Below are 23,172 nucleotides of genomic sequence, written 5' to 3'. Positions count from 1 at the left end.
ATGTGTGAATGGGGTGTACCTTCGTTGAAGGTTGTGCATCAGAGCTGACAACTCTGCACGTAAAAATCTACTGCCAATCATTAGCGGACCGGAGTCCCACTGTGGCGACCCCTAACTGGGAAAAGCCGAAAGACACAACAAGTAAGATAGCTGGATAACCAGAGGATAGTGGAGGTGGAGAGGTTGAGATCAGATAGTTTAGTTAGTAGCTTAGAGTGAGAAACAGTATCAAAAGCTTTTGAGAGGTCAAGGAATAGAAAGGATACCAGCTGTTTTTTTGTCTCTAGCCTCTGCGACAGTATGAGTGAAAGATAGAAGGACAGTGGAAGTGCTATAATTTGGCCTAAAGCCATGTTGAGTGGGGGTCAGAAGGTTTTCCTGACTTACATGTTTGAGAAAGATTTTAGAGAGTGGGGAGAGAATGACTATGAGTCTAAAATTAGAAGGATTGGTGGAATTACCTCCTTTGTGAAGTGGTATGATGCAGAAAGATTTTTCAGACGTCAGAGACAGTAGTTGGATTGATCTGTTTACAAGTATTGAGATAGGGTAGGCTATAGAGTCAGCTGTGAGTTTAAGAAAGAGGAGAGGTAGGTTATCAGAAGAGGGGGAGCATGGTTTTAGTTTAAGCAGAAGAAGTTTTATATCAGCAGTGGAGAATGGTTTAAAAGAGAAGTGGGGTGATATTGGTGGTAGTGGAAGAGGTGGAAGGAAGATTTTTATTTTGGTCAGTGTGGGTTAGTTTGCAGATAGATGCAATGAAGTAAGAGTTAAGTAGTGCAGGAGTTTCTCGAGAGGTGTATTGTTAGAGTAAGGGTTGGGGGTCGTAGGTTCCCCAGGGGAGGATTTTGTTAATGGTGTGCCAGAATATTTTGGGGTTAGAGTTGTCGGTGGATTGGGTATCATAGTAGAATTTTTTTCTTATCTTTGTTGACTTGTTTTATGGTGAGGTTTCTAAGTTCTTTGTATTTTTGGAGTAGCATAGTGGATTTAGTTTTTAGCCATTGTTTCCAAAGCTATATCTTTTTTCATAAGGGAGTGAGTGTGTTTTTTGAGCCAGGGGCATGGTTAGCTTTTATCCTAATTTTCCTTGGTGAGGCTAGAGAGTTAAGTATATTGAGGAAAGTATAGCTGAATTCTAAAAGTGCGTCATTCAGGGGAAGGTGTTGGAGGTTAGATTTAACTAATTAGAGTCTATTATTAAAGGTTTCAGCATCAAAGCAGGAAAGGTTGTGTCAGTCTGTGGGACCTGGGAGTTGGAAGAGAGTGTCTTTGCACCAAATAGGGAAGTGGTCACTCAAGGAATCAGGTAGAGTGCCAGGGTTATGGTAAGGTTTTGGATCAGAAATTAGGATCCAATCAAGGATGGAGCAATTATTGTTTTTATTTAAGCAGGTGGACATTGTAATTAGTTGATCGAAGCCATGGAGGTTAATGCTAAGATTTGGAGAGTTGGTTGATAGTTTTTTCCAATCAATGTTGACATCTCCAAGGATAATTGTCTCATAGGGTATATGAAGTGCGAGCCATGACAGGATAGATTCTAGAATGGGTTTGTTATTTCCATGTGGTATAAAGATGGCTGCTATGGCAAATTTGTTTGGGGGGATTTAAGTGACAAGAATATGTAGCTCAGCTGGGTGGAAATCTGGGAGAGGTATAGGTAGGGGGGATAAAATGAGCTGCTCAGAATACAGGATTGCCACCTGTTCCCACTTTTTTGGAGAGTCTGTTTTGATGGTAAATGTTATAGCTGGGAGGTAAGATTTCAGTGTTAGAGAGATGATGTTTTTGCCATGTTTCATATAAGGTTATGATATGTTGAGAGTTGGGGGCTATCCAAGAATGCGTGTGAGTAATTATATTAAGTAAACTTTGTATATTTATTGGGTAGATAGTAAGGTGTTTGGCAGTAGATGGGAGGAGGGAGGTTGGTGTAAGGCGAGTGAAGGGATGGTGGTGGGGTATGGAGAACTGGGGGGCCAGGATTGGGGTGGATGTCCCCATCTAGAAGAAGAGTTTTAGTTAATAGTGTGGGTTTAGAATGGTAGAAGTAATAAGTAAAGGATTTGTACTTGAGTTTAGGGGAGGTAGGAGTGTGAGTAGATAATTTGATTTTATGAAGTTGTATGTAGGAGATATACACGTTTTTCAGGTGTGTTTCCCTTTGTCCAAATACTGTCCATTGCCATTTATTAATTTGAGACAGTGAACATGTGCAAAATGTATTTCCATTTTACAATGTGGGACATGCACACAAGTTGATGGCTAATGCTAGCAATACGTCCTTCATCTCATTCTACTTGTGTTAGTCAGTGTATTTCTTTCACATCCATGTGCACAACCTGCTGTATTCATTATTCTGTCCTGTTCTGTTTTTAACATATTATTACAAGTCATTGGTGTATGTATGTGTATTGACCTTGATTTCACATACATCTCATTCATGGTACTGACACATGTACATACACATGTACACCTGTATGTTGCCATTGACATGGCATATATGTGTAACATAGGCACATTTGGTTGTTTACACTTTGTATATGTAGCAGCCTTGGCTGATCTTCTGCAGTACTTCTGTTTGGCACTGTGCTTGGTTGTTTGCCTTTCACATGCATGGTCGTAGGTTTGGTTCTGACCTCTGCAGATATGTACCATTGGTTGACCTGCATTTGCTCATCTGTGATGTGGCTTGGCCTGCACTGATGTAAAAAAAAATGGATACAAGTATCCAATGTGTACTGTATTCCTACTTTATTACCCTGGAACGCACATTTACGATTGGTCATTCATATCCAGGTATGAATGTCACAGTTTGCAACATGTGTTAATGTGATAGTGCATAGTTATCTCTTTTGTCTGCACCGTGGCTGGTATGCTTCCCCACCCTGTTTGACATCTTTCCATTGCCCGTGTTGTGCAGTGTTCTGTCTGTGTACCTTACCTGTCCATAATGTTTTTTTTTTTTTACCAACCTTTGTCTGTCTTGTGTTGTGCTATTTGTTCTATGGGTATGGCTGCTGTGCTTACCTCCACCTCATCTCCCCCTTTATTTTCCTTTCCTTCCATTCTTAAGAAAAGCAAAAAATGGGGTCTGTTCCTACCAAAAAAGTATTGCCCATTCCCCTCAGACCTTTCCTCAGATTTTCCTGTTCCAACATTCCTCTTGTTTGTTCTTCTTCTTCACGCATACCCCTCACCTTCTTTTCAATCTCCCACTTTCCTTGGGTAAGTGCACTACTTGTGTACCCCACACAGGTTCCAAACCCATTATTATCAACTGTTAGCTATGGCAATGTGGCCGTTAATGCCCTTTTCCTTTAATTTTTTTATTAAGAAATTTATGGATTCCGTCGGAATCTGAATTCAAGCCAATACTTTTTTTTAATATTTTTTTAAAGATTCATGTATTATGCAAATATCCATTGTTGCCTATGATTTGAATATACTGAGTTATGTGAATATAGATGTATTACAAATATCCTTTTAGCTGTGGATCATTTATTATAAGTTAATGGCTGCCATACAGACATATCCATGACTGAGTAATATGTTTCTGTGTGTACTCTTGCAAATTAATGCTACGATTGCCATGCGGTTTACTTTGTGATAGTTGGCATTTTTAATGTGTTTATGTTTTTTAAGTTATCACTACAGAATCAGTAATATTCTGAAAGTGTCTGTAAGGTTAATGTACAACTTTTGTTAACTTTCTAAACAACTATACTTGTCATTTTGAATGTTTTTTTTTTTTGCTGTTACTCATACTCATATTCCATAGTTGTCCGTAAAGTTAATGTACAGATTTTATCTTTCTACACAATTATCGGTATTTTTCCTTTGAGAACACATTTTCATTGAATTTGTAATCTACATAACTATGGAATAATTGCACATTTCGATAGTATGCCCTTAGAGTTGCGGTACTCTATTGTGAGCTGAGATATTCAGCGATTCTTCTTGTATATTAGCATATTATAAAGTTATCTGAAAGTTTCACACAGATATTGGCATAATACACAGGATTCCATGGCATTATGAAATCCAGATGAAAACACAGTTGGCCAGCAGAAATCAAGGCCATTGACACAAAAACATAAGTGGATGAAAAAGACTTTATTTAACAGACCAGTTTCGGCAATAAGCTGCCTTCTTCAGTGTTTATTCAACACTGAAGAAGGCAGCTTATTGCCGAAATCGGTCTGTTAAATAAAGTCTTTTTCATCCACTTATGTTTTTGTGTCAATGGCCTTGATTTCTGCTGGCCAACTGTGTTTTCATTTGGTATCTTCCGGCCGTGCAGCACCCATGTGCATAGCGTTTGGTTTGATTGTTATTATGAAATCCAACCCTTCATCTTAACGTGACAAAATCGTATTAATATAACAAGTTCTTCAACTTATTAATAATAAAAGGCATGTATATCAGTAATGCTATAGCAAGAGGTCTTTGTTTCATTAATAGCTTTCCATACAGAGTTGCTTTATTCAGATTCTTATATTCTGAGTGCTGGCAATCAGAAATTCAAAGGCAAATCACTGATTCAAAATATTGTTGTGATTATTTTACAAACCGAAAATCCAATAAAAACTTTAAGAAAAAGAAAGAAATTCAAAGGCCAAATACGTTTCTTAAATGGAATAAACAGAGTTAAGCAGTAGTTCTCTGAGGCGCTGACCTAAACAGGCACAATCAATATTCTTTTCCTGGTCTAAGTCATGACAAATGGGATGAATGTCAGTAATGTGCCAGTCTTACTGGTGTTGATCAGCTAGCTCTCTCTTCAGTTTGAAATGATCTGTCGAATGTTGTCTAATGTGTACCTCTTAAGAATGGCCACTAGAGGAAGGAAATGCATCAGCAGAAGCAATGCAGAACCACAGAATCCAGCATGCCTCTCAACCCAAGTGACAAGTGGAGTACCTCAGCGTTCAGTCTTGGGACCGCTCTTGTTTGGCATCTGCTTCTCTGAAGTACAGGCCAACACTAAGGTACTCTGGCTAACAAAGTTCGCAGATGACTGCAAACTGGGAGCCATTATTGAATCCCCAAATTATGTGGATATTCTACAAAAGGGCCTTACAGAAACAGATGCTTGGTTCCAGAGCCATGGGCTCAAGCTCAATGCCAAGAAATGTATAGCTATCCCCTTTGGGAAAAAGCATGTACCCGTGAATTACCACATAGGTGGCAGTTCACTAAACACTGCTAAGAGACTTAGTGACACAGGTGGACAGTAGTCTCACCTTCGATAACCACATCGCCACAACAGTCAGGAAATCCTTCTATGTGGCACAACTCATCACTAAGGGCTTTTCATCCAGAAAAAAGGGGAGGTCATTGTCCCACTGTACTCATCCCTCATTAGACCCATTATAGAATACAATACTCCATTTGGTATGTACCTCTCAAGACATCTGCAATAACTGGAATGGCCGCAGAAATACCTCACTAAAAGAATCACAGGCCTAAAGCAGATGCCCTGTGCTGACTGTCTAAAAAATTCACTTATACTCTGTCACATATCGTCTACTCAGAGGCGATCTCTGCTTAACATACAAGGCCATGACAAACCCAGAGCTGTTGGACATGCTGCACTTAAAGAAATCCCAATCCCTCAGAGGCACATGCTCCAGGGATCTAAACCTTGTCATCACAATGAACAAAACATGCTGGAGGGATAAGTTCCTGACCCAGAAACTCCCCATACTCTGGAATAGACTGCCCATACATGTCAAGCAGAGCGCCTTATTGGCCCTCTTCAAAAGGAACCTTGATGATTGGATGGGAGAAAGGAAATTCACCCCTGGGATCACGTCAGTTGCCCTGCTAGACAGGGGGCCAGGGAAGTAAATACTGTGGGAAGAAATAGCCAGGGAATTGTTATGGCTAGGCTTGTATAGGCCCTAGGGCTGATAGCCTAGTACCAGCCTATGAACCTATGAATCCATGAACACTGCAGACATTAGAACTATGTGCTAAGGTTCTAGAAACATTAAGTCTATCCTGCCAAATATGAAGGCACCTAATTAGTATAAAATCTGAATAATCAGTAGTAGATAACTTCCATCAAGCTTGTGGTATGAACAGGTTTAACAAATTAGGACTGACAAACAAAAACCACACTAAAATATAATCACATTATCATAGCACAGTATAAAATCGGTAGATTTTAATGGAAAATATTGCAGACATCTACCTTAGAAAGTCATATATTTTTCCATCTGAAAAAGGGAGTTGTAACACGTGGGTTCTCTTTCTTTAAATTATTGGTGCCACCAGTATATTGGTCACATACTTTGGTATCCTGCACACTAAACAGCTTCAAAATCATGTGTGATGGTTGAGGGTAATTCAGAAAATTATAGGAAGGGCTAAATTAAATTTAAAAATATGAGTGCACCTCCATGAATAGGTAAAACATATAATGGGGCAAATGAAACAGGTACATACCTACAAAACAGGTACTATCCTTTGCAGACTAGCACCTATGTCTTTAATGGAAAGATGCAGCCTATAAATTTATTTATTTATTTATTAGCATTTGTTGACCGGGAAAGTCCACTGGGTCAGGGATCCATTTTCAGTGGAGCCCCGGGGAGAAAATCTCCACAATGCATTACAGAGACAGACAATGTTTAACAAGAAAATTAATAAAGTACTACATGTATGACAGGCGGTAAAATATACTACTATTTACAATTCAACAGGATCACAATAATATGCACTAGGAGACATTCCATAGGTCAAACTGTTACTTACCTCACTAAACACCTGCAAGAACTGAAGAGGCCACAAAAGTACCTCACAAGGAGGATCCTAGGCCTTAAACATTTGTCCTATATGGACAGACTCAAAAAACTCCAACAACAGATGAATGCAAACTAGGAGCCATAATCGAAACTCCTAACGATGTGGGCATCCTGCAAAAGGGCCTCACTGAGACAGATGCTTGGTGTCAAAGCCATGGTCTCAAGCTCAATGCCAAAAAGTGCATTGTCATCCCCTTTGGTAAAAACTCTGTACCCATGAATTACCACATAGGCGGTAGTCTATATAACACCGAAAGTGTGATAAGAGACCTTGGGACACAGGTGGTCAGTAGTCTCTCCTTTGATAATCACATCACCACAGTGGTCAGGAAATCATTCTACATGGCACACCTCATCACAAAAGGTTTTTCATACAGAAAAAAAAGAGGTCATTGTTCTCATCACTCATTAGACCCATTATAGAGTACAACGCCCCTTTTGGTATGTACCTCACAAGACATCTACAACAATTGGAAAGGCCACAAAAATACCTCACAAAGAGAATTACCAGCCTCAAACAGATGCCTTACGCAGACTGCCTCAAAAAACTCCAGCTTTACTCTGTCGCATATCACCTAGTCAGAGGTGATCTCTGCCTAACATACAAAGCTATGTCAAACCCAGAGCTGTTGGACATGCTCCACTTAAAGAAATCCCAATACCTCCGAGCTACACACTCTAGGGACCTAAACCTTGTCACCACAATAAACAGAACATGCTGGAGGGATAGATTCCTGTCCTAGAGACTTCCCATACTCTGGAACAGACTACCTATCTATGTCAAACAGAGCTCCTCATTAGCACTCTTCAAGAAAAATCTTGACGATTGGATGGGTAATAGGGAATTTACCCCGGGGATCACTTCTGTGGTTCTGCTTGACAGGGGCACAGGAAAATAATTTTCTTGGGTGGCGAAAGCCAGGGTACCTTTTTGGCTAGGCTTGTATAGGCCCTAGGGCCAATAGCCTAGTACCTACCTATGAACCTATGAACCTATTCTCTGTCTCATGTTGCCTACTTAGATGCGATCTCTGCTTGACCTGCAAAGCCATATTTGACCCAACTCTGTTAGAAATGCTACATTTAAAGAAATGCTACATCTAAAGAACTCCCAATCCCTCTGCACCACATGCTCCAGAGACCTCAACCTCATTACCACAATCAACAGAACATGCTGGAGGGACAGGTTCATAACCCAGAGACTGCTCATGCTATGGAATAGACTTCCCATACATGTCAAGCAGAGCACCTCATTGGCCCTCTTCAAGAGAAATCTTGATGAGTAGATGGGAAATAGGAAATTCACCCCAGGGATCACTCCAGTGGCTTTACTCGACAAAGGCACTGGGAACTAAGGTCAGGTTTTAAAAAATCCCTCAGACAACACCTCTCTACCTGCTGGTTATGCCCATGCCAAAAATAACTCTTCTCTTCTCACTACTCCCACTCTCTGGGGCTACAGGTATGCACTCTTAGCAGGTCTGCAGCCATACCTATGACTGTTACTACACTGCGTAGACAGACCACTCTCCGGGGCTACAGGTATGCACTCTTAGCAGGTCTGCAGCCATACCTATGACTGTTACTACACTGCGTAGACAGACCACTCTCTGGGGCTACAGGTATGCACTCTTAGCAGGTCTGCAGCCATACCTATGACTGTTACTACACTGCGTAGACAGACCACTCTCTGGGGCTACAGGTATGCACTCTTAGCAGGTCTGCAGCCATAACTATGACTGTTACTACACTGCCTAGACAGACCACTCTCCTGGGCTACAGGTATGCACTCTTAGCAGGTCTGCAGCCATAGCTATAACTGTTACTACACTGCTTACACAGATGTAAATGCATGTAAATAATTGTATATGATGTTACTGTTTTTTCTGCCTCCCAACCAGTAATGTCTATGGCGTCTATATGACCAAAAGTATATGTTAATATCATCAGTGGACTACCATAAAACTGCAATGGAATTGCTAAAAAAATGTAAATAGTACTATATTCTTGATATTTGTATTTCTGTAATGTTGACTTTTATGTGGAGCTTTTCTCCCCGGGCTCACCTAGGCTCAGTGGACTTTCCCAGTGAACAAATGCAATCAATCAATCAATAAACAAATAAATAAATAAATAGGTGGCACGATGCCAAGGTAATCCTATGGGCTAGGCTTGTAATGGCTCCAGGGCCATTAGCCTAGTACACACCTATGAACCAATGAACATCAATAGAAAAAGCAAGGAGTATGGTACAGTAGTTACTTTGATGACAGTATAGTGATTCTGTATAGTAGGTGTACATTAGTTTTTGCGAAGATATGGTTTTATAGTGTTTGGTGAAATGTGCTGTTTAAGGTGGTTTGTTACTAAGGCAAGTGCAGGATTCTTTAGGAAATGTGTATTTAGGGCTACTTTGAAGGTTTTTGGGTTGTTAATTTTGGTTATTTGAGATGGTAGGTTGTTCCATAGTCTGGCGATGGAATGGGGAGAAGAGACACTGACCAGCTCTTTTGTTGGGTTTTGTTACAGAAAGCATGAGTTTACTAGATGAATCTTAATCTTACCTTAGCTTAATTATACTCCTTAAAATAATCTCTAAGGCACATAAACTTGCAAAATACAATTGGGATGCTTGAGTAGGCTTATAAAGGCCCCAGTGGTCAGAGGTCTGGACTCCAGTATTCAGTGCAAAACTTGCATAATACAATTGGGATGCTTGAGTAGGCTTATAAAGGCCCCAGGGGTCAGAGGGCTGGACTCCAGTATTCAGTGCACAGTACAGTCATGTTACACCACTTTGGCAGTGGAAGGGTAATACAGAACAGTGCCTAACACTCTCTAAAGTAGTGACCCCTCCCCCAAAAAACATGTATATTATAGGCAGAAAAAAAGTAGAAAAGACACCACCTATGCTCCTCTGTAAGTATGTAAGTATTTGGTGCAGGCATTGTATAACTGCCTGTTTTCAGAATGCAAGAATGGCTTAAATTCTAGGCAAATTCATATATGTGTGCGTGTGTGTGTGTGAGTGTCTATATATATCATATATATTCCAAATATCCCCTCATAAGTTCATAGGTTCATAGTTGTTTACTAGGCTAACAACAACAACAATTGCCTTTTTAAGCCTGGCCATGCATCCAAAATCTCTGACAAGTTCTGATACCCTTGCTAAGTACAAGCATGGGCCTGGGAGATGAACCATTTACATGTTAGCTGTGTCCATTAGAGACATAGGTGCCAAACCATTGATGAATTTACAGTTTCTCATCAAACTGTCTAAGTTGCACTTGAACTGGGTTAGGGAGGAACTCTGCTTCACATGGATGGGGAGCCTGTTCCATAGATGGAGTAGTCTCTGGGATACATACCTATCTCTCCAGTAAGTCCTGCTTATATCACAGATAAGGTTTAAGTCTTTAGAATGGGTAATTCTGATGCTGTTTGTTTTGTGGGTATGCAGGAGGTCCATCAGAGTGGTGTCTGACAATGCCCTGTATGTCAGGCATAGATCTCCCCTCAAAAGGCTGTAGGAGACAGAATACAGGGATAGGGCCTTGAGGCGGTTGGCATAGGATGTTTTACTTATGCCCTGTATTCTTTTAGTGAGGAACCTCTGTGGATGTTCCATTTATTGGATATGCCTGGTAAGGTACATACCAAATGGGGTATTGTATTCAATGATAGATCTGATGAATGCCGAATACAGTGAAACACTGACTTCTTTGTACTTAGATGCCATACCTTTGTTTATAGGTTGCACAACATAGAATGATTTCCTCACCACTGTAGACACATGATGGTCAAAGGCTAGATTACTATCTGTGTGTGTCCCTAGGCCCCTGACTACTGGGTCAACTCTAAGGGGTGTGTTGTCAATATGATAGTTACCAGGGATGGATGACTTTGCAAAGGATACTATTATGCATTTCTTGGCTTTTAGTTTTAGTCCATGACTCTGACACCAGTTGTTTGTCTGTGTCAGCCCCTCCTGGAGAACATTTGTATCTGTGTGAGATTCAATGACACCTCCTAATTTGCAATCATCTGCACATTTAGTCAGCCAGAGACTACTGACATTAGCCTTGACTTCTGAGAAATAACTGCCAAAAAGATGTAATGAAGCGGAGTCCAATCAGTACTGAACTTTGTGCAAACTCTTTTCAGAAACAATTGCTAGTGGCTTTGCTTAGGGGTAGGCAGCAGTTGATTTTTACATTCTTATTTTACTGATTGTTAGAAAGAGGAGGGACATCCTTGTGTACAATGCAAGGTCACTGTAAAGCCAATGACAGCCTTTCCTAGCTAGTACAGTCTAGATCCCAGGCTTTGCTGGTCAGACCTTGCTGTGGTAGAGGGAAGTCCTACTGCTTACCAGTGGGAGTGGTGAGCATTGTACTGCCTATCTAATACTAGAGGAGTGGTTTCCAGCTCTGAAATTGTAATTTTATTAGCCTTTTTGGGCTGATTTCTATCCCTTTCAACTTTCTGGCTTAAAAACACATTTGTTTGCACATTTTTCACATCATGCAGCACAGCGGGGCTACGGTTAGACTATTCCAGGTGCCAGAAAGTCTGCTCTTCAAAGTTTCCCTTAGAACTAGCTGGTTTCTCAGTAGTAGCACTAAAATCTGAACCCCTGTGACTAGCACTTGCTCTAGAACCTGCTGGAAAGCAATAGGAAGCCTTAAACTGATACAAGCACTCAACTCTCCTTGTTAATAAGGAGAAATTAATCATAGGAACTAAACAGCCTATAATTGCAAAGTAATTTGTAAAGGTAAGGGAAAACAGCTCTTGTACTTTACAAGAAAGCACCTAAGCAGGCATGCCCAAGGGTCAGCTTTCAGTGATTTCTCCTGTCCACCTGGTGAATCTGGGCATACTGGGGCAATGCAACTGCCTCATGTACACAGACAACCCTCTCCTCCCACCTCCCAACACTACAACCTTAGAGAGATGCACTTACATAGTCAAACTGGAAGCAAAGCTCTCTCCAGCCAAGATTGTACTAGACAGTCAAGAGGAGAAGGTTAACACCTGTACTACACCTCAAACAACACATAGCCCTTCAAAACTCACAGCATCAACACCCACACATAGCAACACTAAACCCACATATGCGGAGGCCCTTAACATTAACCTGACCAAGCAACAAGGACCTTCGAAGCTGAAACGCAAACAAACACCAGTCACAACCAAAGTAACACATAGCTCACAACACCAGTGTGCCACCCAACAATAGCCCCTAAGGCAAGACAATGTACCCAACACTTTAGTCATAGGTGACTTTATAGTCAGGCACACGGATGTCTCACCCACAAGGCTGAACAAGGAGAAAATTACAGACAGCTGCCTGTCGGGTGCCAGGATCTGTAACATAATGCATGCACTCAAGTCACTCCACAACAAGTACAAATATGACTCTGTCATTGTTCATGTTGGAGTGAATGACTTGAGACGTACCTCCCTGGACTACATGAAAAGAGACATGGAAGAGCACTTGGATCATGTGGCCCAGACAGGTATGACCCTAGCCCTGAGCAGCATCCTGCCTTCACCCAGAATGATACCACAGTATAAGGACAAAATGAGAGACTTTAACAATTGGCTAAGCTTCTGGTGTCATTCAAAGGGGATCCAGTATCTGTCTGCCTGGGACGACATGATCGACAAACCACAATGCTTTGCCAGAGATGGACTGCACCTGTCACCCCTGGGATTCAGGTTACTGACTACAGCTCTTGCCACCCCTATAGTGCCTTTTTTAGGCAAGGGTCAAAGGACAAAACCACCACCATAACAGATACAAGCATGCAAAATCTGAAGGTAATGCTACTCAATGCTAGAAGTCTAAACCTCAAAATGCACTCTCTCGAGGCACTCCTAAAATTGGAGAACATCGATATCTGTGCAGTAACTGAGACCTGGTTTAAGACTCCAGAGAGCACCTCTGCAATACCAGGCTACAACTCTTACCACACTTTTCGGCCATCAAATCAAGACCGAAACACTAAAGGTGGAGGAGTGTCCATATTCACCAAGGATATTCACACCTCCAGGCTAGTTGCCCAACACAATGCATCTGAAATTCTCCAGGTGCAACTAACGCTAGGTAAGACTGCAATCCAAATTGTAGCTTGCTACAAATCCCCCATCAGGCCCCAAGATTCAATCTACACCTTTCTAAACATACTGGAAAATATTAAGATACAACCAAACACCCTAATACTGGGTGATTTCAACTACCCTGCCATTAACTGGGAAAACTACTTGGGTAACAACACCTTTTCCCAACGTTTCTTGGAATTCATAAATTCTAACGCCCTGGATCAACTAATCCATTGTCCCACCAGGGGCTCCAATATCCTAGACCTGGTCATTACTAACATGGGAGATAAATGCTCCACACCAGTGGTCACCCCCTCATTGGTCAGGTCTGACCATAAGCAAATCACCCTAGACATCCACATCCCACCCCCACCCCCTAGTAAGGAAACCTCTGTAAAAAACTTCTCCAAAGCCAACTTCATGATACTTAAGTCAGAAGTGACAAACTTCGTGGCACCCGTTGAGATGTAAGCTGAAAGTTCAACTGCTGAATCCTACACTAAGGCACTGTACGAGCACATCCACTTGTGCATGAATTGTGCCATCCCAAATAGAACCAAGACGCTCTCCTCCAAAAAAAGGAAGCCAATCTAGTGGTCCCCTGCCATAAACAAACTATACAACAGAAGGAGGAAACTGTTGCAGAAAAGAGGAAAATCCCAGGATACAAAAAACTCCCTTACCAGCCTCAGTAAGAAGTTGAGATCCCTCATAATATCCTCCAAAGCTAGTCACGAAAATAAAATTGCCAAAAATTCCAAAGACAACCACAAGGCATTCTATAGTTATGTCAGGAATCTAAATGGCAATGCTCAGATCTGCTCTGAGCTACAACAGAATGGTATTAAATATACTGATCCCAAGGATATTGCCAATATCCTGGCAGATTAATTTAATGCCGACTTCACGCCCCTCTCACCCCCTAAAGGGCCCATCTCAATACCAAAAGATTGCCAAATTCCAGTAATCATGGCCACACAGGTAGAAATCACACTCTCCAAAGCTAAGAATACAGCATCCATAGGACGAGATGACATCCCGGGCTGTGTACTACATGGACTACAAAATGAGCTGGCACCTCACCTAAGTGTCATGTTTAATCATAGCCTCACCTCAGGCTTCATGCCCACTGAGTGAAGCACAGTTACAGTTATCCTACTCTACAAGGGGGATCCACCTTGGATCTCCAGAACTACCATCCCATCAGTCTGATGAGCCTGATCTGCAAGGGCATGAAATGCATTATCATGGAACTTATAAACAAAGACATTGGCAACCTTCAAACACTGGACCCCACCCAGTTTGGGTTTGTGAAGGGCCAATCTTGTCTCCTGAACCTGATTGACTTCAAATCAGTCTCCAGAGCTGTGGACGAGGGTAAGGCAGTCCACACAGCCTATCTGGACCTCGCCAAGGCCTCCAACACCATCCCCCATTCTGGAATCATAGATAAACTTACTAAGCTGGGAATAAATCCCTACATCACTCGATGGGTTGCCAGCTAGCTTACTGACAGAACCCAGACTGTAAAAGTAGCCAGCTCCAAATCTAGCTCCTGACAAGTGACAAGTGGATTGCCTCAGGGTTCAGTCCTGGGACCGCTCTTGTTTGGCATCTACCTCTCTGAAGTACAGGCCAAAACTAAGGGACACTGGCTAACAAAGTTCACAGATGACTGCAATCTGGGAGCCATTATTGAATCCCCAAATGATGTGGATATTCTACAAAAGAGCCTTACAGAAACAGATGCTTGGTGCCAGAGCCATGGGCTCAAGCTTAATGCCAAGAAATGTATAGTTATTCCCTTTGGGAAAAAACATGTACCCATCAATTACCATATAGGTGGCAGTACACTAAACACTGAAAGTGTGATGAGAGACTTAGGGACACAGGTGGACAGTGGTCTCACCTTCAATAACCACATTGCCACAGCAGTCAGGAAATCCCACTATGTGGCACACCTCATCACTAGGGGCTTTTCATCCAGAAAAAAGGAGGTCATTGTCCCACTGTACTCATCTCTCATTAGACCCATTATAGAATACAACGCCCCATTTGGTATGTACCTCACAAGACATCTGCAACAGCTGGAAAGGCCACAGAAATACCTCACTAAAAGAATCACAGGCCTAAAGCAGATGCCCTATGCTGACCATCTAAAAAAACTCCAGCTATACTCTGTGGCATATCGTTTACTCAGAGGTGATCTTTGCTTAATATACAAGGCCATGCCAAACCCTGAGCTGTTGAACATGCTCCACTTAAAGAAATTCCAATCCCTCAGAGCCACATGCTCCAGGGATCTAAACCTTGTCATCACAATGAACAAAACATGCTGGAGGGATAGGTTCCTGACCCAGAGACTCCCCATACTCTGGAATAGACTGCTCATACATGTCAAGTAGAGCACCTCCTTGGCCCTCTTCAAAAGAAAACTTGACAATTGGATGGGAGATAGGAAATTCACCCCTGGGATCATGTCAGTCACCCTGTTAGGCAGGGGCCCAAGGAAGTAAATATTGTGGGAAGAAATATTTGGGGAATTGTTTGGCTAGGCTTGTATAGGCCCTAGGACTGATAGCCTAGTACCAACCTATGAACCTATGACAGTAGGGGTCAGTTTTTGGTTTACAAGCTGCTTAGAATGTAGGATCAGGTAAAAAGGGCTGGCTGGAGATTAGGGGGATGTAGAGAGGAAAAGAAAGTTTAGGGAAATGTGGGTAAGGGTACAAGGAAGAAGGGTAGTTGGCAAAGTGAAGCAGGAGTAAGAGGCATGAATCAGAGATTTTAAGGTTAAGGTTGGTAGGAGAGGAGGAGATTGCAGTAGGGAATGAGTGAGTAGGACAAGGAATAAATGGGGTGCGTGTTCAGAGCTACTCTGAGATGGAAGGTGAGGAATATATTGCATTTTAGGTAGGGAAAAGCCATTGCTAAATGTGAGAGGCAGCAGATAGTGTTGCATTATAGGAGTTAAGGGACATTCAGCAGCTCTGGGCTTAGGAGGTGGGCAATGGCATGTAATATGCCTAAGGGTCTCTGATGGAGTAACAGGGCTGACAGTGAATTGATGAAGAGGTTTGGCAGTTTGATTTAGATGTTTGGGTACTGGGGGAGCTGAGATGCATATAATGGAATTCAGGGGGTGGGGTTAATAACCTAATTATGAGGAGGAAGAGCTTTGAGAATAACCAGAAGGGAAAGGTGTGATGTTGTCTAACTGCAGGAGGCAAAGGTGAAGAGGAATGAAATGAGGACGTTGGGTGAGAGGCGATGTGAGTGGTGGAAGTGGGGTAACAAATGGACATTGACAGAATGCAAAATAAAAGAACTCCTCTCTGGTTAGATCTGACCACAAACTAATCACCTTGGAAATCCACATCCCTCCCAACCCCGCTGCAAAGGTAACCACCATGAAAAACTTCTCCAAAGCTAACTTTGGGCTCCTAAAAACAGAGGTGGCTAACTCCCCGGCACCCATGCAAATGGAGAATAGTTGCATGATTGCTGAATCATACACCAATACACTGTAAATGCATGGATCTCACCATACCCAGTAGAATCAAGACGCTCTCCTCCAAAAAAGGGAAGCCAATCTGGTGGTCCACTGCCATAAACAAACTCTACAACAGAAAGAGGAAACTGATGCGGAATAAGGTGAAGTCCCAAGACTGGGAAAACTCTCTTATCAGCCTCAACAAAAAGTTGAGATCCCTCATCAAATCCTCTAAAGCTAGCTATGAAAACAGAATTGCAGCAGATAGTAAAGACAACCACAAAGCCTTCTATAATTATGTAAAGAATCTCCATGACAATGCCCAGATTTGCTCTGAGCTACTGCACAATGGTATCTCCGATACCGAGCCAACAGATATTGCCAATATACTGGCTGACAGATTCAGTGCCAACTTTACCACTCCCCCTCCAAAGGACCAGTCACAATACCAGTAGATTGCCAGGCAGCCAGTATTACTGCTGCACAGGTTAAAACAGCACTGTATGAACCTAAGAACCACACGATGTTTTGGGGCAACTGGGAATTTGGACTAGGCTCCTCAATGGCCTCCTAGACGTTAAGCCTAGTAACTAGTACCTATGAACCAGAGTTGTTATGACATAAAGGATGGATAGACATTGATTGTAGTAAACAGCTCACCTGTGTGCACTGTTCAATCACAGCCTCACTTCAGGCTTTGTCCCTACCGAATGGTGCACTGCTACAGTTATCTCTCTCCACAAAGGAGAAGCAACTACAGACCCAGGGAACTATCTCCCCATTAGCCTGACAAGTCTGATATGCAAAGTTATGGAAGACATTATCATGGACCTAATAAACAAGGATATAGGGAATCTCCAAACTGTGGATCCCACACAGTTTGGTTTTGTGAAGGGTAGATCATGCCTGCTCAACTTGGTCAACTTCTTTGAGTCAATCACTAGAGCTGTGGATGAAGGCAAGGTGGTTCATACAGCCTACCTTGATCTGGCCAAGGCCTTTGATACCATTCCCCACTCAGGAATCACAGAAAACCTCACTAAGCTAGGCATCAACCCCTATATCACTAGGTAGGTTTCAAACTGGCTCACAGGTAGAACCCACAGTATGAAAGTAGCTGACTCCAAGTCAGACTGCCGACCAGTCACGACTGGAGTCCCACAGGATTCGGTTCTGGGTCCTCTCCTATTTGGCATCCACTTCTCTGAAGCCCAGGCCAACACGAAGGGACTCTGTCTGACAAAGTTTGCAGATGAATGCAAGTTGGGAGCTATTATTAACTCCCCAAGTGATGTTGACATCCTACAGAAAGGCCTCACTGAGACCAACGACTGGTGTCAGAACCATGGCCTTAAGCACAATGCCAAGAAATGTGCCATCATCTCCTTTGGGAAAAAGCTGCTTCCCATGAATTACCACATTGATGGTAGTCCACTGAACACAGAAGGTGTTACAAGAGATCTGGGAACACAGGTTGACAGCAACCTCTCTTTTGACCACCACATTGCCACTGTGGTCAGAAAGTCCTTCTACGTGGCACATCTCACTACTAAGGGTTTTGCATCCAGGAAGAAAGAGGTCATTGTCTCCCTCTACTCTTCCCTCATTAGGCCAGTCATTAAGTACAATGCCCCATTTGGCATGTACCTCACTAAACAACTGCAACAACTGGTGAGGCCACAAAAGTACTTCAGAAAGAGGATCCTAGGCCTTAAACATTTGTCCTATATGGACAGACTCAAAAAACTCCAACTGTTCTCTGTCTCATATTATCTACTTAGAGGCAATCTCTGCTTGACTTACAAAGCCATGTCTGACCCAGCTCTGTTAGAAATGCTACATGTAAAGAAATCCCAATTCCTCCGCACCACACACTCCAGAGACCTCAACCTCATTACCACAATCAACAGAACATGCTGGAGGGACAGGTTCATAACCCAGAGACTACCCATGCTGTGGAATAGACTTCCCATACATGTCAAGCAGAGTACCTCACAGGCACTAGGAACTAAGGTCGGGTGGCACAATGCCAGGGTAATCCTATGGGCTAGGCTTGTAAAGGCTCCAGGGCCATTAGCCTAGTACACACCTATGAACCTATGAAAATTGGTGATAAGTTCAGAGTATGGATCAAATAAGAATGACAGAAAAATATTTAGGACGTGGTTCAGGAGTCTGAAAGAGATACTGGAAAAAGTAAATGGGAAGTTAACATTGTGTGGAGAGCGTGCTGTAGTTTTGGAGCCAGATTTGGAAAGTTTTTTATGAAATGAATTTTTTTTAATTTAATTAGTTTATAGATTTGTTAACCAGGTAAGTGAATTGATCCTTTTTATGCCCCTTTCAACCATGATGGAGGCCATATGGAACAGTAAATACAACAAACATATGGGCAGGTTAGTATAGCTAATTATTAACATAATTTTTGAGGAAAGTAGAATACCTAGAGAAAACACTCACTAATATGGGTAGCACATGTAAAGCTCCAAACAGACAATAGTCAGTGGTCAGGAATGAAGCCCGGATATATAAGATGTAGATCCTATTATTGGGCAATCTCCCTGTCCATTGAATATTATGAAAGTGGTGGAGGAGAGTACAGTGACTTATGGATAAGGATGTATGGAGAAAGATGCATGAGGAAGTGGAGGGTCATCATTTCTAGGAACAAGGACAGACAATTGAGTCAGCATTTGAGAGAAGATTTGGTGAGGATGAAAACTGTGGAGCAGTTTTTGTCAGATCGTATGCACAGTGTTTGGAAAGTGGCGACAGGAGTGGAAGTGCAGAGTAGATGATGAATGAGTCTATGGCAGTTGAGGGTAAGGGAACAAAGCGGGTAACAAGACAAGATGAATAAATGGATGGATGCAGATGATGCAGGTAAGTGGGATCAGGATGAAATTTGTGGGGAGCTACTTTATAGATGATGTGGAGAGGCAGGTGATGAGGAAAGGGCTGAATAAGTGGATCTAGGCATAGGGAAATAGGGAAACATTCAGGCTAAAAGAGGAATGGAAGAGGCAGTAGAAGTGATATTAAGAAAGAGAGTGAATGAGGATGAATTTGAAGTTGTGGTCAATGAGATGTGACATTTAAAGAAACAAACTTGGCTGAGTACGAAAAGAAGGGGAAGGGGGAGACGGTGAATAACAATGGAATAAAAGATCTGTATTAGGGATAGAATAAACTAAGATTAAGTTATTAGCATGCAAGCTGCAGGACCAGAAATGTTAGGAGCAGGGGGATGAGTTGATGGAAGGGGCTGGAGTTTGGAGGAAAGTTGGAAGTGATGGAGTTATTTGCAGATTTTTATGAAGATTTAACTTAAGCAGCATGGTGATTAGATGGAGAAGGAAGAAGTGAAAAGATGTGGTTTTGGAAGTGCGAGTGACTTGAGGGGAAAGGAAGTGAGGTTAGTTGAGGTTAATGTTGCTCGTCTTATGTGCATTAAGAAGACGTTGAGGCTTGGGTGTTCCTTTAAGTAGTTAATTGTATACAAATACATCAGGATGAATGGCAGGAACATTAAACTTAAAGAGATTATCTAACTAACTGACAGACTACATATTTGCTTGCTCACACTCTGGGTGCTCACTCAAAATGGCACTCTTGCTTGCAAGTGCTGAGTACTTATATGCATATGCTGACTCACTGGAAAGCTTCTTAAAGGTATATCACACACTCTGGTCTACAGTTAATACATTTGAAAAAGCTGAAGAAGCTATAAGGTATAGGAAATTTGGGAAGTAACAGGGGAAGATGGAAATCTTGTAGATTTTTATAACCTGCTGGAGGATACATTAACAGACCTGATGGTTTCACTTCTAAGTAGGCTGTGGGGAGGGTTGCAGGCATCTCTGGGGAAAATGATTAACATTCTCATACCAGATGGTGAGGAGGAAAAGAGACTGTGCAAAAGAGATTTTGAAGAACTCCTGAACTGTATCTCTGATTAATTTGATTAGTATAAACTGCTAGGATATTGGGGCAAGTAAGACTTCTTAAGGGGCATAATCAGTGGATAAACTATAGTTAGTCATAGGGTGTATGGAATGGGTGCACTGTTAACATTTGGAAGAATGTGGAGCTTTATTTTTTCAAAGAAATGTATTTCATTAAAATGTTTCTATATTAATAAAAATACATCAGAAAAAAGTTCTTCTTTACAAAGTAATAAGTAAACAAAATAATTTTCAGTCTTATTAAAAACTATTTATTTATTTGTTTGTTTATTTATTATTTACTAATTTAACTAGATAAGTGAAATTGCCTAAAGACCCTTTTCAACTGCAATCTGTTCCAGAGGCACACAATCGAAAGACATATGGTACAGAAAAAAAATAATTTATATAATCAAGGCCAGCCTTAGCAATTGTGGGTCCCAGTTTGGACCATTTTGGTGAGGTATCTGAGCTGCCCCCCCACCATTACCCCACATCTCCCTCCACTTGCTGGCTTCTTGAATTTAAGATTATTTCAGATTAGAAATCTAGAATGTATGCTAGTACAGTGTATTAAAATTAAAACAATATGGTTATTAGCTTATACTTTGTTAAAAGGCATGTTAAAACTGAAATTTTAGACTCCTGATAATCTCCAGAGACACCATCTGCTGGAGTTCCACTTTCATGGTCTATATATTTCACTAAGGCACACTGTAATGGGCCTTCTCAATAGGCCACTGAGGCCCACTGTCTATATGGTGCTTCATAAGGTGGCAACACCCTGACCTATCAGTAAACATGTCTCTAGGCAGCTGTAGTTCTACCTCAGCCCTGAGTAGGAGGTAGCTGTACACCTCTCCCTTGCCCTGTCATACTTTTTAAATTTTTTCTATCTTCTATGTCTGCCTTCTTTCCTTAATTTGACCCATACTTTACTCTCCTTCCCTTATTATGCCCAACAATTCACATAGTTCTAATGTTTTGTTCTTTGAATATAATTTTCTCCAAAGAAACATTATACCACATAATATCACGATGTTATGATAATGTACAGGTACGCTTCTTGCCTATTTTATTGAATGAATTATTGTGTCATGTCTACTTATCGTTGTGTTTATTTATGTAACTTGTTATCTTGACTTGTACCTCTCTGAATGTTTGCTCTTACATTACAAGAGTAGTGTTGATATGAAGGTTTGCTTCTTTGGTTGTTTTCCACTGTATTGAGTCTGAAAATGGTCTAGGTGGATCAGTGCTTCTCCTTGGTTAACAGACTTTAAATTGATCAATCAATGAATCAATCAATCAATCAATCAATCAATAAATCCATACTATATTTGTAACTTAAGTGCTCAATACAGTTCAGCATATTTGGAAGGTGCTGCAGACAATACCAAGCAGACCTTGCTACTATGAACAAGTTCATTTTGAAACTTGAAACCTAGTAAAAATCTTTTGACTTCCCACAGTCTCTAGCACTCATCTATCATGCACAGAATTCTTTGATGCCAGGAAGTACTGGACAAATGAGTCAGTGGAGCTGCACTTAATGGTTGTTGGACGACTGAGGGTCCCAATGAGAACATTGAAAAATTTCTAACTTCCATTATACATTCTGATCTCATATTACCCCTTTCTCCTTAAAAAGTGTACAACCATCTCCTGCACATGCTCTGAATGGCTGAAGTTCCTTACTCGGTTAATTCTTATACCTTGTTAAAGTCAATGTATTTCCAAAATCACATAAACCTATTGAACTTCCTTAGAATGTCCTCAACAATGACGATAGCAATAATCTTAGGCCTCTCCATAGAAAATGCATCACTTATATACCACCGTACTTAAAACTGTTACTGCAAGTTTATTTACTTAATTAATTGTTAAACTGGGTAAATGGACTAATATATGCAGATCTTTTCCAACCATATCCCAGGTCACAAGGGCAATGGTAAGGATTACATGCAGGGATAATTTAGAGAGGTCACTAAATATCATGTTCTGGCAATTGGGAAGAAATCAGAATACCTTAATGAAACCCACATGTGTAGGGAGAACACGAGCAAAAAAGTTTTTTTTTTTCTTTTTTTTTTCAATAATTTTTATTTATTCTTTTCATTGATCTAAAATACCACACATAATAGAACAGGTAGAGGTAAGACCTCTTCACAGTAAGCAGTTGTTATGCATTGAGGGTAGTACAAACAGAAATAAAACAATCAACCAATACTATTTACACTATATACATAGATGCTTTCAATATTCGAGAGAAAATTTGTTACATTTCAGTGAGAGTTGTTGTGATTGCAAGTATATCTTAGAAAAAGGAGGGAGAGGAAAAAGAAGAAAATTTCTTGAGCTATGAATATAGCTAAATATGGGATCTCTTATTTGTATTTAAGTCTGATACATTGTCATGAGCTAGGCAAGAATGATATTGAAGATTTGTTCCCATAATTTCCTGTGTTTGATGTTTTTATTCCCCTTATCAATTAACATTTTATAGGCTAAAAGATGTTTGGTCACCATTAACTTAAAATTCTCCCATTGATACGTTATTTAGGTTAAGCCAATTGGTTGCTATATAGAGTTTCAGTAAGAGACAAATACTGATCATAGTAATTGCTTGAGTTTTAGAGATGTTATTTGGTAGGATATGTAGAAGAGTGAATTCCCAGGTGAGTGTGGATGTTTGATAGCCCATTTTTTTGTAATTGGAATTTAAGGGAGTTCCAAAGTTTAAATACACATTTACAGCTCCAGAACAAATGGAGTATATCAGCCATTTGAATTTTACAGTGAGGACAAA

This window comes from Protopterus annectens, chromosome 5.part1 (genome assembly GCF_019279795.1).
Source record: "Protopterus annectens isolate FY-2018-M chromosome 5.part1, PAN1.0, whole genome shotgun sequence".
NCBI lineage: Eukaryota > Metazoa > Chordata > Ceratodontiformes > Protopteridae > Protopterus > Protopterus annectens.
Note: the sequence above shows the minus strand (reverse complement) of the source record.